Source organism: Arvicola amphibius, chromosome 3, assembly GCF_903992535.2.
Source record: "Arvicola amphibius chromosome 3, mArvAmp1.2, whole genome shotgun sequence".
Classification (NCBI taxonomy): Eukaryota; Metazoa; Chordata; class Mammalia; order Rodentia; family Cricetidae; genus Arvicola; species Arvicola amphibius.
Genome location: NC_052049.1, coordinates 178,965,614 through 178,981,712, shown reverse-complemented (window position 1 = coordinate 178,981,712; position 16,099 = coordinate 178,965,614).

Below are 16,099 nucleotides of genomic sequence, written 5' to 3'. Positions count from 1 at the left end.
GTGTTGCCCCTCCCTCTCTTTTCTCCTCTCCCCCTCCCATCTCACACTGTCTTCTTTTCTACCTCTCAGAATGTTCTAGAGAGCCAGCTCACACTCTTGGGGTGGCTGGAGATGCCTTTGATTACCTTCAGGAATCTCCCATCCTGGACACAGGAGCTGTCTTCCACAGGGAAGGCATAGGGAACTGAATTATGTCTGCCATGTCAGACAGCGCAAAAGTAAAAGAACTTCAGCGTGTTTCCTTGGCTTCTTTGGATTCAAACTCAAGGCCTCATGCATGGACAGCAAGTGCCTTAGCTGCTGGTGCATTAGCCCAGCAATCTCTCCACCAACACCAATTGCAGACCTGCTCCTGCAGGTGTAGAATGCAGATCCAGACCGAACCAAAGTTCCAGGTATACAGAATCCAAAGGCATTCCCAGAGATAAAGAGCAGAGCTAGCAAACAACGGAAATCGGCCCCTTTAAAGCTGGGCTGTAGGAAGAGGCCAGATCAGGGCACTATCTCCCTATGAACAAATGTGTACTGGACACCCTAGCCAGTGGCACTCACACTAGCATAAGCCTCAAAGTCACCAGAGGGGTTGTCAAAACCCAGATTGCTAGTTCCTGTTCACTCCTGAAACTCTGATTCTGTCAGTGGGTCTGAGCTGGGGCTGAAGAATTCATGTTTCTGACATGTTTTCAGATCCTGATGCTATAGAACCAGAGTCACCTAGTTTATGAACTGTTATTTTAGCTCAGTGGGAAGTCAGGGTGAGGATCATAGCTTGGTTGATCCCCAAAGGCTGGAGCTCAATGGGAAATTGGGTAGTTAAGAACAGTTTGTACTACAGTGTTCCTGTTTCTTTTTTTTTTCTTTCATTACTTCCGTGTAAACCAACTAAAAGAAAAAAATTATAATAGAAATAACCCTGAAAAATAAGTGTGGCTGGAGAATGGCTCAATGGTTAAGAGCACTGGCTGTCCTTTGTGAGGACCCAAGTTCCAGGCCCAGCACCAATATGGCAGCTCACAACCATCTGTAACTCCAGTTCCAGGGATCTGGTGCCCTCTTCTGGTCTCCACAGGCACTGCACCCACAGATGGTGCACAGATGTGCGTGCTGACAACACCCATATATATATAAAATAAATATTAAGTACACACAGAGACACACCACTCTCGTCTACAACCCACATGTGCATACACACACTCCAACACATGCACACAGAGACATGCATGATATTGCAAAATGGTCTTGCACCGTGATGTTCTTAGTTGGCCTGGTTCAGTGATGGGCCAGTTAATCAGCAAGGTCCCCAGCTCCAGTGCAGAGGCAGGGCCTGGTCAGAAAGCTGGTGTGTCCCACACCGGTTCTCCTCAGTCCAGCTGTCCTCTTAGGCCAGCCGGCGTGCCTGCCATCTGTGCCTTTAGCCTGCGAAGCACGTTTTAAAATATACTATTTAATTTAAAATGATATTTGCCAGCTCACTGCTGTGCCAGCTCCCTCTCGACAGCTGTATTGCTGATGGAAACTCAGCACAGAGAGGAGCTAGCCTGCCTGCGGGGTCAGCTGCCCGGGGCCTCCGTGTGCTGGGTTCCAAGCCATGTTTGATGGATTTTCTCAGCGAGAGTTGTTATCTTCACATTGTCTTTAGAGATCTGGGACCCTGGGAGGTCTGGGCTCAAAAGAAGATGGTGTTGCTGTTTCTGTGAGGATGGTTCCTCTGACCTTTTATGGATGCTTCCATCCTCCCTCCTACCAAACCCTGTGGGGGACATCTCCACATCTAGCCTAAAAATACCGGCAGAACAATTCCGGTTGCTAAGACGCATTTCTGCCGTTTCTGCTGGGAAGCTGGCAGGGTCCTTGGTCAGAGTCGGAAGCATCTTCCCTCACAGTCCAAAACCTCCCTCTTTGTCTAGTGCGTCGCCTCCGTTGTGAAAATTCACCAACTCTTCCACAGCCTCACAAGACAGACTTGCTTCCTGCTGTGAGGTGAGCTCACACCTGCTCAACCGGCACCACTTTCCCACTGGGTGTCGCGCAGGGCTGCTGGCCCTGCTGTCAGCTTTGAAAGGCATCATAACCTCGATTTGTGGCAAAAGGGAGCAGATGAGAAAGGAGGGGGTGGCGGAAGGGGACACAGAGAGAGGTGAGGCGAGACCTCAACTCCGGGTCGGCGTGGTTTCTAGTTGGTCTCTAGGAAAACCTGTTGCTCTAAGGCTAGGTGTGTACGTGGATTTTTCTGCAATTCTTTTCTTTTTCTGGTCTTAGCCTGATTTCTGGTTTGGTAAGAAGGACCACCAGGTGGGGCTCAAGAGAGGCTTGTTGCCAGAGAGTGGGTGGCCCACCGGCTTGCAATGTGGTTGACTCTTCCTACCTTGAGTTAAGACTGGCAAATGTCACAGCACGGGTTTCTTCTGCATGAATGGTGTGTGCTTTTAGCAAAGGTGGCTGCTGTCTTCTTACCCTGAAGCCACTGTCATGGCGCGATGCCCCCTCCCGCTTTTTTGACTGCCTCTCTATTCCTCACTTTTCTCCCTTTCATCTCTCTCTTTCCTTTCCCGTTCATCTCTTTTCTCTCCCCCTTCTCTGTCTCTCCCCTCCTTTCTTCTTCCCTTCCCTCTCTCCCTCTTTCCTCCGGTTCCCTTCTGCCTTTCCGCTCTTCTATTTCCTCCTCTGTATCTCAGCCTCTTCCCACTCACCCACCACCTTCCTTCCCCTTCCCTGCTTTCTTCCTCCTCCCTCCCTCCCTCCCTCCCTCCCTCCCTCCCTCCCTCCCTCCCTCCCTCCCCTTTCCCTTCCTCTCCCCCCCTTTCCTCCCACCTCCACTTTTCTTTCTTTCTCTTTCTCCCCACTCAGGGCTCCCTCGCTGTGATTAATGATTCATTCGTCTGTTGGGACAATCCAATTTGGCTCCTCTCAGCAAAGCTCTACTTTAGGGAGTAGCTATGAATCAAATCCCCTCAGCTCTTGGAGAAGGGACACTGTAGCCCCTATCTGCAGCCCTCTGTGGTCTCACCTGATTATTATCGTGCTCTGGAGAGATGCTGTCAGCAGACTTTCCGCTGAATATCTGTGTGGAACTTTCCGGGATGATAGATACTAACGGTTCTCGGGATGATACCACAGCCTCCTCTTGCTGACATATCTGGGGTTTGTCTTTCTCGAAGTGTGCCTCGAATTTGTTTTTTCTGCTTTAAAGCATCCTCAGGGTGTTTTACCGTTCACAATTTTAGATCTAAATGTTTGGAGTTCGGAGTGCACAGATAATAAATAAATAATGCTCTGAAGTTTTAGATTAATTAGTAATTAATTTTTTGCAAAGCTTTGGAGATGCACAGTGTCTCATTCCATCGTGTCAAATTACAGAGTTTTTTTTTTTTTTTCTCAGCTTAATGCCAAATGCAGGCTTGCTCCTTCAGACTTCTCAAATTGTGTCTCCAGAACAAAGGGACATTTCTTTAGATTCTCACATCAATTGTTAGGCAGATGAGAGAAAATCGATGACCCCCCCCCCCAGCAATCAGGCTGATGGCAAACACAAGGTGCCTGATCTGCATTGGAAAACACAGTCAGCATTCCACCCGGAGCCTGTCGGAGTGGGAGTGCCAGAGAGAGGCTACTCTCCACGACAGTCTGTGCACACATCCTTCTTATACACAGCCCTCGAAGGTTAGGGGAAAAGAGGCTGGGGAGCTCCACTGAGGGCTGACATTCAGCACACACCTGGGGGCTCCTGGGGATGGGGTTTCCCTGATTGCATTTCTTCTCTGCACCTGAATTTTCTGACTGTTTTTAAGAAAGGGAGGCAAACAAAGCCCTTAGTGCAGGGCCTGACGGTGATGCCTAAGGACACCCTCAGGGGCTTTCTATTGTCACGGGGTTGAGGACCCTATAAGGTGACAGTGCAGCAATGAACCTAAGGAATCTGTGTCCTGTCTGGAGTTTGCAGAGCCCACAATGCTGCTTCCCTGAGGTTTCTGTGACTTCCTTAGGAGGGAGTGGAGAAGAGAGACAGCTGAGTGATCTGTCCACTCTCATACTGAGCCTGAAATCTAGATTTGCTTAGGTCAACCCAGTGTCACTGCCCTCAGCATTGGCGTGTGCCCAGGAACATCTCAGTGAGTGAAAGAGGGAACCAGAGGGGAGCAATGAGTCCTGGAGCAGAGAGCATTCCTGGGAAAGCAAGTGAGGCATTGGGACCTCCCTCAGTCTATGGCTAAGGGGTCACTCCTAGCACACACGGAGACAGCCCTGCAGACATATGTCTGTCTAGATGCACACAGGCAGGCAGAGACACACCCATGTAGACACATATGCACACACACAGATGCCCACAGGTGCAGATAAATCCAGATGCATGCAGAGATGCATTCAGAGGAATGCAGACACAAAAACCAACAGACACATTTAAAGATGCACATATATGTATAGATGCATTCAGACACACACTCACACACACCATGCTTATAGATGTACTCTGATGTCAATATATATATACGCTGATTGTTACACATGTACATGTGTGGATGCATCAAGACCCCAGCAAAAACAGGCACATATGGATGCCTCCACACACACATATGTGCAGACTCACAGACACCTATGTTCATAGGCACATAAATATGCAAACAGAGACACTGACAGACACACATACACATTGACATAAGCACAGACACATATGCACACAAATATTTAGACACACAGAAACATACATAGTCAATGCCCTATACAGACATATACAGACACATACATTTGGAGACATACATGTTGTTACAGACACATAGGCACACATGTACTGATACTAGACACATGGAAACACAGATAAACTCACACGCCTGAGGAGAGCCTGAAAGCCGGATAAGATCATTTGCCAAGTGTCCTTAGCCATATAAAAGGAAGACACCCTTCCCAAAGTAGCCTGTCCCCCTTTTCTCTGGTAAGGAGCCTGGTGTGTGTGTGTGGGGTTTCTTGGTGGCTCTAGAAGGTGACAGTGGCTGAAATGAGTGGGAAGAAAGGCACTCCACACTTTGTGTCCCTTCAGCTTCCCACAAATGTCTTTCTCACACATTCTCTCCCTCCCTCCCTCCCTCCCTCCCTCCCTCCCTCCCCCCCTCCCTCTCCCTCTCCCTCTCCCTCTCCCTCTCCCTCTCCCTCTCTCTCTCTCTCTCTCTCTCTCTCTCTCTCTCTCTCTCTCTCAGCTTTATTTGAGACACGTTTCCATAACGACAGATTTTATATACAGAAACAGCACTACCTACCCTTAATAAAAATTCTTTTGGAATCAAAGTCAGAATTACTTTGTATCTAGTTGGGTTTCTAGGACACTCTAGGGTAAAAAGAATGTCAAATATCCTCAAAGTTGGGGCTCGTGAACAACTGGGCTACAACTGGCTTCACCAGTTCCTTTTGTGAGTTCTCTTCCCCGGTACACACTGGCAGCTCCCAGCATCAAACAACAAGCATGTCTGCCTCAGATGACCACCTTGTCATTTCCTCCTCCTCTTCCTCCTTCCCTCCCTTCCACCACCACAGGCTAGCAAGAAGCCCGGCACTTCTTCAAGTGTGTCTCAAATCTTGCTGCAAAATGTGAGCTGGTCAAATCTGCTCCTGGTGGGACCAGCAAGAGGTAAAGGTGCTTGCCACCAAGCCTGATGATCTGAGCTGGATTCCTGGGACCCAGAGAGGAGAAGGAGAGAACCGGCTCCTGGAAGTTTCCTCTAACCTCCATACAGCTGTGTGCCCGCAGTAAATACATGCAATAAACAAACAAACCGTAGCTTCTGGGGCCTCCCCCTCAGCGACCTGAATGAGGCCAGAGTATCTGCAGTTGTACTCCCTATTTGGACTCTACTGGCTTGACTTGAGTCCCAGAGTTCAGTAAACAGCAACCTCAGACCAAAGACAATAACATGCATGCAGCAGACACCTTTGCCTGGCAGGCATCCTGCCCCCATACTTGGCAGGTACCCACACTCTCTCCCATCCCTGCCAGGCACCCACAGATACAGAAACAGAGGTCAGGAGCTTGCAAGATCATTTCAGGGTTAATTATTTATTTCTTCATGGAGTCATGGAATCACTGAATGAGTCCTTCCCTTTTCGTTTTTGGCACCCAATCTATGTGACAGGGTAGGAAGTACAGGGAGCAATGCATGACCGCTAGGCACAGTGTCTATCCTGTAACAGAGGTCTCAGCTCAGTGCTTCAAAGACCATGATTCAAACCCACACTTCTAATGCCGGATCTTCATTTTATTGTTTTCGTTGATCCTGCAGCATTAAACTCTCAAGAAGGCATAACAATAGTACCACGCATGTGTCCCTAGGTACCCACCAGCCAGCTCCTCCCAGTGGTTCAATCTTGTAAAACTTGACAGTATCAAGTCCCCAGATGAGTGCAATTCAATGAACTTGACTGTGGATGGCATTCTGATCTCCCAGCTTGGGGCTCAGGTTTTTGTCTCTTCGATATAGTGTGAAGCCAAGTGGACCTGCAGGCCCTACTTGGCCTTCATGTATGTTCACCATCAAAGTGGCTGCTGACTTCTGGGGAGGTAGCTGCTGATGGAGAACAGCAACAGACACACACTGTTCTATGGGTTAGTGTTTGTGTGCATGTGTGTGTGTATGTGTATGTGTGTGCATGTGTGTGTGCATGTGTTTGTTCATGTGTGTGTACACATAGGAGCCAGAGGACAACCTCAGGCACTGTCCCTGGGGAGCCATTCATCTTGGTCTTTGAGATAGAATCTCCTACTGGCCCAGAACCTGCTTATTTGGCTAGACTGGCCAGCCAGTGTTCCCCAGGGATTAGCTGGGATCTGCTCCTTTATTTCCAGCACTGTGATTATAAGCATGTGTCATCACACTTGGCTCCCATTGCACGGGTTCTGGTGTTCGCATAAGTGGGCATCTCCCCAGTCCTCAGGTCAACTGTGTTTTAAGAGATAAAAGCAAGCTTAACATCTAGCGAGCAGTACAGATGCTCTGACTGGGTCAGAAAAGCTGGTACATGAGAAATGGTTGCCAAAGACAGATGCTTCAGAGAGATGGAGAGCAGAGGCAGAAAGGTCCAGGATATAGAAACTGCAATTTAACAGGGACAACCTTATGGTTGTCTTGGTTTGCAAGCCAGGAAGATCTCTGCACCCAAGGGCAGGTAGGAAAAGTTTGTAGTGTAGACAAAGTGGGCTGTCGTCCGCCAGAGTATACCTGGGTTTTCTCAGACTTTGAATACAGCAGACATCAGCAAGGAACAAGTTCAGCTGGCAGAGTCTAGGGGGACGTGCTTGACCTGGCTGGCTTCCTTAATGACTTTGTTACACTGTAGGGTTTGCAGTGAGTGCCAGTGTCACCCCACAGGCAAGATGACAATTGTCATGTTGAGCTGGGTCCCCAGTATTTCCAGCCCCAAAGGACTGTTCCTGTGGGCTGCAGCTTACTCAGAGGCCTCTTGTCAGAAGAAGCCTCCTCAACTCCCACAGACTGAGTTTGTCCCCAGTGTCTGACACAAGGGGAAAGAACAGTGTATGAATAACCCTATCATCACTGTGGCAGAATGCCTAACAGAAAACAACATGAGAGAGACTTTTTACTTTGGCTTATGATTTCAGCCCTTTAGGAAGGGAGTGGGGCAATTTACAGTGTGGCTCTCAGAGGCAGCAGAAAGGGTGATTACAGGAAGGGGCCAGGGAAGATGCAGCTCTAAGGAAACACCCCAGAGACCCACTTCCTCCAGTTAAGCATCACTGTTGACAGAGATTTCTGTCCTGCCCTGTCCTGCCCGGTCCTGTGGCCATTCAGTCCCAAAGAAACACACAGAGGCCTACGTTAGTTATAAACTGGTTGGCCTATTAGCTCAAGCTTCTTATTAACTCTTACATCCTACATTAACCCATAATTCTTGTCTTTGTTATCTATGTGGCTTGGTACCTTTTATCAGTGAGGGATTCTCATCTTGTTTCCTCTGTGTCTGGATAATGACTGCAGACTCAGTCTTTCCTCTTCCCAGAATTCTCCTGTTCTTGTCCCCGCCCCCGCTTCTACTTCCTGTCTGGCTACTGACCAATCAGCATTTAGTTAAAGCAGTACAAGAGACAAATCTTTACAGGGTACAAGACCATTGTCCCACAACACACCACTTCCTGCCTTTCCCATCTCTCAACAATGCCATTGTGGTATGAATCCATTGATGATCAATCAGACATATTAGATCAGAGCCCTTGTGATCTCATCAGCTCTTGACTGGCCATTACAGACATACCCAGAGGTGCACTTTCCTAATTGCCTGGGTGCTCCTGAATCCTGAAGATGACAGTGCAGACTTGAACGATCACAAACACCACACACCATGTTTCAAAGCAAGACCAACATGGTTCAGACCTCTGAGGAGCTTAAGGAAGTTCCTGTACAGCTGAGAACTCGCTGGTTCTTCCTCTTCCCATTTCCACCCCAAATTCCACTCCTTCCTCCTTAGAGCATAGATGTATTTTCTTCCATGTGTCTGTGTCTTGTGTACCTGAACCTTAGTGGAGACTCCTGACTTCAGGGACCTTGAGTACAGGAGCAGGCATATTTTGTGTGTATGTGTGCTCATGTGGAGACAAGAGGTTGACATCAGGGGTCCTTATCCATCATCCTCTACCTTATTTTTACAAGACAAGGTCTCTCATGGAACTCCCTGATTTAGCTAGTCTGGCTTGTCAACAAACCCCAGGGGTCCTCCTGGCTCTGCCTCCCCTGAGGTGGGTTATGGCCATGTACCACCATGCTTGATTTTTAATGTGGGAGCTAGGGATTTGAACTCTGGACCTTGTGCTTGTGCAGCAAGCATTTCACCAACCTAGCCATTTGCATATTTTGTTTCTTCTAACCTTTTCATTTTAGAGAAGGACAGACTTAGACTCAAAATTGATTAATTTGTCGCACGATCAAGTACCCCCATATCCCCATACAGACACACACAGACACACACAGTTACACATTCATCTTCCTAACATTCCACAAGCTCTTTCTTACTACATCATAGCTAAAGTGAACGCTGGATGGTGACAGGACAGCTCTGGGCAGCCATTTATACCCTCTATTATGTGCATATACAAACAAAAAATTGAGCTGCAAATCAATGGTTATGAATTTCACGTCACAGTGGGTCTCATTAGTGGGTGGATGTTGCTTTGAGATAATCAATACAGTGTGATTGGAAAGCAATTTAAAATGTAGCCTCTTGGCTGGGAATCCAAATTACCATCTCTTTGCCTTACTGTGTACACAAAGTCAACTTTAAATTAGATTGATGGAACTGAAGCCATCATTTGTTTTTCTTTAGTAGAGAATAATTCCAATAAATCTGCCTGCTTGAGTGACTGTCGTCCTCAGAGGAACATGAAAAGACTATAGTCTCTCTCTCTCTCTCTCTCTCTCTCTCTCTCTCTCTCTCTCTCTCTCTCTCTGGCTAGAGGTTGCTCTTGAGGGTCTTTCTTAGTCGTTCTCCCCCTTGTTCTTCATGACAGGGTCTCTCAGTGGCCTGGAGTTTGCCAGTTTGGCAAGGCTAGCTGGCCAGGGAGTCCCCATAGTCTGCCCACTTCTATCTTCCTAGCTAGAATTTTACAGGTAGAAATCTCGGGTGTTCAGACCACACCTAACTTCTTACTTGGCTTCTGGAGTATCTGAAGTCACATCCCCATGCTTTTGCAGCAGACTTTTTACTGACTGGGCTATGCCTCCAGCCCAAGGGTTGCATTCTTTCAAGAAGAAACTTAAAACAATATGACACTAAGATACAGGCATCTTGAGCATCCTTTGCTTGCTAGCTATGACCTGGGCATATTCTTATAGAATCTCAGACTCACTTTTCCATACAGTAGAGACCATAGGTCTTTTTTTTACACAACAAGGATGGACTTAATGTAAGTGAAAAAGTGTCCTAAGGGTACAAAGTACTGAAGGAAACTATCAGATCCTCTTTTTTGGCCTTTAGTCTTTTCATGAGCACCTATTTTCCCTCAATGGAATTCCTTCTCTTCTCTCAAGCCAAGCATTGGTGTTTTTTTCTTCCCCTCTAGCAAAGCCTCTTTTCTTCTCCATGACTCCTTTGAGGTTGTCTGATTCACTTAGAATTCATTTTCTTTATGAGTCTGGCCAACAGGAAGGTATAAACATGATCCAATAATAGATGCTACAGCACAGCTAGGATTTTACAGGTACTTAACCAACCCCAGATGACCCAAATCAAGGCTAAAACACAACACAGAAAACAAAATGTGTCTAGTCTCTTGAATTTTAGCTCATTTTGCAGTATGATTTTGTCTTCTTGCAACTAGGCTGTTGCAAACCCTAAATCAGGACTAAAGCACAGAAAAACAAAATGTCTAGTCTTGATTTTGTCTCATTCTGCAATGTGATTTTGTCTTCTTACAACCATGATATTGCAAAAAAAACCCTGATGTTATTATAATTTTTAAACAAATGCCCCTAGAGTGCTCAATGTTTCTATTGTGGGATATTTGATGTTAGTGAGTCTATTCTTAAGCCTTCCATCTTCTGTCAGCATGGCAGCTGAGGAATCAGTAGATTCCAAGGGAAGGGCTGTCAAGCCTATGACAATGGGACCAAGACCTGTAGGTTTTTCAAGCTACCCCTCTAAGCTCAGTGTTTTCTTTTTCCTTTGTTCCTTTCTCCTGACTTGGAACTAGGTATTATTCTTTATGATGAACACTTCCATATGGGATGCCAAGAGCACTGGGCGTGGCAGCTGAGGTGTTTCATGCTATACAAATACATTGCTTATTGACACTAAGATAATTATCTTGAAGTACACCAGAGGAAATAAAAAGATTGTTTACCCAGGATAACCTGTTTTTCAAAACTCATGTAAGTCATCCTGAAACTTGTTTAGGAGACAGAATCAAAGCATGTCAGGCACCAAGAAACAACCCAGGGCCTGTGCCTGTGGTTGAAGCTGAGTTACCTTGCAAGGTCTGCAGCAAGTACTGGATTAATATGATCACAGCATTGAGTCTGGAAATGTGGAGGCTGCTCGAATCAACTGGACACTATCATCTTTTCATCCCGTGGGATATTTAAGCTACAGCTGAATGTATTGTATGCTATGATGTCACCTTTTCCGTAGCGAAGCAGTGAAGGAGACCATAATCTCAACTGTTCTGTTTCCATGGAAGGAAGAAACCACCACAAAGAGGCTGAAGAAAATGGTCAAGGCAGCCATCATCCTGGGAGGCAGGGGATCCTTTTCTTAAAAACCTACATGCTTTTGGATGGGATGACTAGATGGTGCTAAGGGATTCTTGATGGAGAATAATGACCTACCCTGACACTGCTCAAATATTTAATTTTAGAATAATGGATTCTTTTTTTGATCTTCATGTTGCAAAATTACCACACAAGGACTGGAATTTTATTGATTGACATAAATGAATTTGAAAATATAGTGTGTGTTAGATCAACCTTAAGCTTGAAAAATGCATATTGTTCAGTTACATAAAGTACAGACGGAGGCCTCTGATTGGAGGGTTGCTCTCTTCTAAGTCTTGTCTCAGGGATGGACCTAGACTCCTGCACTCCTGGGCCTTAGTGTCTTCAACCTGTTTTCCAAGTTTGTGCTTTGGATGATTTGATGAGTTCATAATGGATAGGAGGCACATCTTTCAATTTATCTTCTCATTATCTGTAGCTCAGTGTAATGCTTAGTTTGTCAATTTGACATAGCCTAGAGCTGTCTGGGAAGGATGCTTCAATGAGGGATCATCTCGATCAAGTTGGCCCATGGGCATGTCTGTGGGGGATTGTTTTCATTGTTTATTGATTTGAGAAAACCAAGCCTGAATATGGGGGACACTATTTCTGGGTATGGGTCCCTGGATTATATAAGAGTAGAGGAAGCTAGCTAAGCAAAAAGCGTAGATGAATCAATCCATCTCTCTCTGCTCCTGGCTTTGGGTGTGATATGACTGGCAGCTTCAAGGCCCTGCTGTTGTGTCTTCTCTGCAAAGATGGTCTGTAACCTGGAATCATAAGATGAATGAGTCTGTTCTCCCTTGAGTTGCTTTTGGTAAAGATATTTGCCATTGCAGCAGAAATGAAAGTAGGGCACTCAGTGATACGCCCATCTAACCACAAGAGATACTGGGGCTATAGTCCAGCTGTGGAGCCAGAGAAAGAGGGTGCAGGTTTGGTACCTAATCAGACTGGGCTGTAGGCTTTGACTCTTGTGCTTTCTGTGTATGTTGGTTGTGGTAGGAAGTCTTAGTGCACTGGTATCATGCAGGGTTTTCAGCTGGCTATGAAGTTGTTTTCATTTCAAGGATATAACCAAAGAAGATGGAATTCAGGACCAATGCCATCCAGTTATTTGTAGTCTGGTTCTTGGGAGGAGGGAAAGAGAAAGTTGGGAAGGCAAAGAAGGGAAGAGCTTCTGCATCAGTAAGCCTTTCTGACTCTGATGGTGGGAAGAAGACCCACAGTGAGAGAACTTCCTCTAGGTTTTATCTGATGACCTCATCTCCATCACTTAATGGGGCCTAGGAAACCAAGTTTCTCTTTACAAAACATTGTATATTCAGAACTGGGCCTCACTCTCTTCTGTGTCCTGCACAGTGAGGTCCTGACTTGACTGAGTAGCTAGGAAATGAAGAAGGGCTAGATCCACAGACATATGTGCAGAAGAGCTAGAGTCAGGTGTGCACCCTCTCAACAGCCATGCCAGCCTGAAACTTCATGGCGTTCGTTAGGCACAGTGGGAAGAGTTAGCTAGTAGGTGAATAGGGGGAGGAGGAATGGGAGGAGGAGGGGAGGAGGAGCTGCAGCTGCTAGTTTTGCCCACACCATCAACACTGGAACTCTGACCAGAGGGAGGCTTTGTCATTCTTCTGAGTCTTACCCAGAGCAGGGAAGGGAGGCTTTGCCAGTTTCCCAAGGGTTGGAGGCACTGGTCCTTGACTTGGCTATGACCTTATCAAACGCACACATTCACTCAGGACTTCATCCACCCTTCGCCCATTCACTCAAGGCTTGTTTGGCTCCCCACAATTCATAATCTTAAATTATTTATGAACCCAGTATTTCAGCCATAGAAATATTCCTATCAGAGAAGTCTGATAAGTTTAAGCTCTCATACAGACTTTGGTGATTAGTCTTGACTGCCTACAGTACACTGCAGGGAAGGACGCTGATGCTAGATCCAGACCCACTTAGTATGAGAGGTGACTGTAATTGATTAGTGATGTCTGGAATGAGAAGTGGAGGTTGAAGTGAAGGCAGTTAATGTGCAGCGTTTCCTATTTCTGGGTTTGAAAACAAGGTAAAATAGGCATGGCCTGAGAATATACAGGAAAGCGTATTCATTTTAGTTTGAATTATTTCATCAATTTTGTCTTCAAAACAGCTGGGTTCCTCCACTTTAAGGGGGAAGGCAAGTTTTAAATTGGAAAAGAGAGACAAGTGATCCTGGAGCCTGAAGAGTCCAGAAAGTGGAGCTTCAGGGAGCACCGAAGCCGGAATCCGAGCCTCAATTCTTCCTTTGCCCCGTCCCACGTGACTTCAGCCGTGCATTTGTCTATACTGTGGGTGGTGATGCACATGGCGTCCTCAGTGGTCCCGAGTCTTTGCTTCCAGTTAGGTCACCTCAGTGGCTTTAACACAGTCCCAGAGAACAGGAGGGCAGGCAGAGGTGGGTCACAGTTCTCCTTTTGCTCCCTTCTTGCCCATCTCCTGCTCTTGGCTATGTCTGTGTTCTCCATGACCACAGCTTCCATGTTCCTGCCCCCACTAAGCTTCCTAAGCTCCTTGCATGTCTCTGTTACTGTCTAGCAGGACTACACGCCTCCTTTTTAACCCTCTCCATGTCTCTACAATCGGTCTCTTCACAAAGCCTCTTCATCTGGGCAGTTCACCTGCAATGAACCTGGATGGGACGCTGGTTGATATTCTTGGGAATCCAGACGCTGGAGAAGCACACTGCAGCAGGGGAGTCTAGAGCGAACATGGATCCTGCTGATGTCATTTAGTCAGTCCTTCACTATGAATAGCTCTCTTTCCTTCCCTCCTCATAATTGGATATGACATTTCCCTTGGGGAAGAAAGAAAATGAAACCCAAGGGACTGCTGAGGTGACTCAGTGGGCACAAGGTAACAATCTGAGTTCGATTCCCTGAACTCACATAATAGTGAAGACAAGAACTGACACAGTAGAGTTGTCCCCTGATCTTGGCACTTAAGCTGTGGCTCACAGTGTGATATGTACATACGCCATAAAAATAATAAACAAAATTACATTTTAATTAAAGAAGCCTGAAAACATCCCTTCTCTAGTGCTTGGTCCCAGCACTCCAGATGTGAAATTGAGTGGGGGAGATTTGAGAAATACGATCAAGTTCTGGGCAGCAGGACTCACCGATGCCCAGAAGGCTGGTTACCAACAGGAAGCACGTTTAATTCGTGTGATTTCTTCCGAGTTCTAGCCAGCTACCAGCACCAGTCCTTGAGCAAAGACAGAAGCACAAAAGCACAGAAGGATAGAAGGATGCATATCCCTCCATTGCTCTCTCTATCCAAACCTGCCAGGCCCTGAATAGAGTGGAGCATCCTATGCAGGCGTGTGTGTGTGTGTGTGTGTGTGTGTGTGTGTGTGTGTGTGTTCGTCATGTACCTCTACCACAGAGGGGAGGGGATAGTATTCTTTTTTTTGTCTCTTTTGGTTGAGGGTATGTTTGATGCTAACGCTCCAGTAACATTAGGATGTTTGAATTGAAAGTGACCCTGACCCAGCTGTCAGCACAAAGTCTACTTGAGAAAAACCAACAACTCCAGCTACATCTGCTTATGTACCAGGAGGCCGGGGCTGCACAGGCATAGCTTTTGTGAGAAGCAGAGAGTTCTTTCTTCCCCTTTTCCTTCCCCTTCTTCCAAAGGTGTCTAAACAATGCCATTCGAGAGAAACTTGGCTAGTTTTCAAAGGGTCTTAGATACTTTAGTGTATTCTTTGCTTGCCCTTTAATACATGTTAAATTTTATTTCTCTGTCTCTTTCATATTTATTTGAAATTCTGTGCTCAATATTTTCTGGGGCAGCAGAAGTTCTGGTCTTAGACATTACCATGAAGCTCTGGTCCCCTGACTTCCTCTGTGCAGCATGGGTGTTTTCTGTCAGTGATGGAATTCTTTGAAGTGGGGGGGGGGGGCATGTGGAGATGCCTGCTCATCAGGAAACCCCTGTCACGTTCCTTTTGGAGACTCTTCCTGGTGGATGTGAGACTACAGAGCCCAGAAGGAGAGCAGATACCTGTGCAGGCAGGAGGATCACACTGGGCTCCCTGGCAACAGGGCTGGCCAAGGATTCTTAAAGAAGATAGCGCTGAAAACAGAACATCACGTGGTTTCCAAGTCTCGTTTTCAGCAATAATTTCAGACTCATCTCCCACTCTACAGAACTGTTATTTTTTTCCCCCGTTGTCTTAAGCCTGAGCTGCTAACAAGGAACGTGACTGACTTAGATTTCACCTTCTTCCTTTGCTCACTGCAGGCTGAGGAAGAAGTGCTAATGAGCAGTGGGGAGAGAGGAGAGTTCACAAAGAGGTGGGCTGAAGGGCCAGGGGTCAGCTCCCCGCCTAAGCGGGAAGGTTATATATAAAGAGCACACGAGGTGCCGCAACACACAAGCCCACATCTGCCTGGCTCATCACAGGCTAGCCTTCATTCAGTCACAGCCCACGGTCGGGAGGAAGCCCAAGGCGCTGGGCTTCGTGTGGTCCATCGGGATTCAGGATTCTTGGACCCTAGGGAGCATGGCAGGCCTCCACAACTCCCCTTCCATGTCTTGTAGACAGAGGAAGTGACTATGGAGGACTGCCGAGGGAGGACCATAAGGAGACGTGGCAGTGAGAGGAGGGTTATGAGTCAGGAAGTGTGAAGAGGAAGTATGTGAGAGGGAGGGCCGACAGGAAGGAGATTGTGAGGGAAAGACTGGGATGGGGGAGGGCTGTTGGGGAGGATTGTGAGGGAGGGGTGTCTGGGGCGAGGACTCTGAGGAGACTGTAGGGCAGAATTGTGGTTGGAACTGTTAAGGAGAGTATTGTGGGTATGGGTTACTGTGAG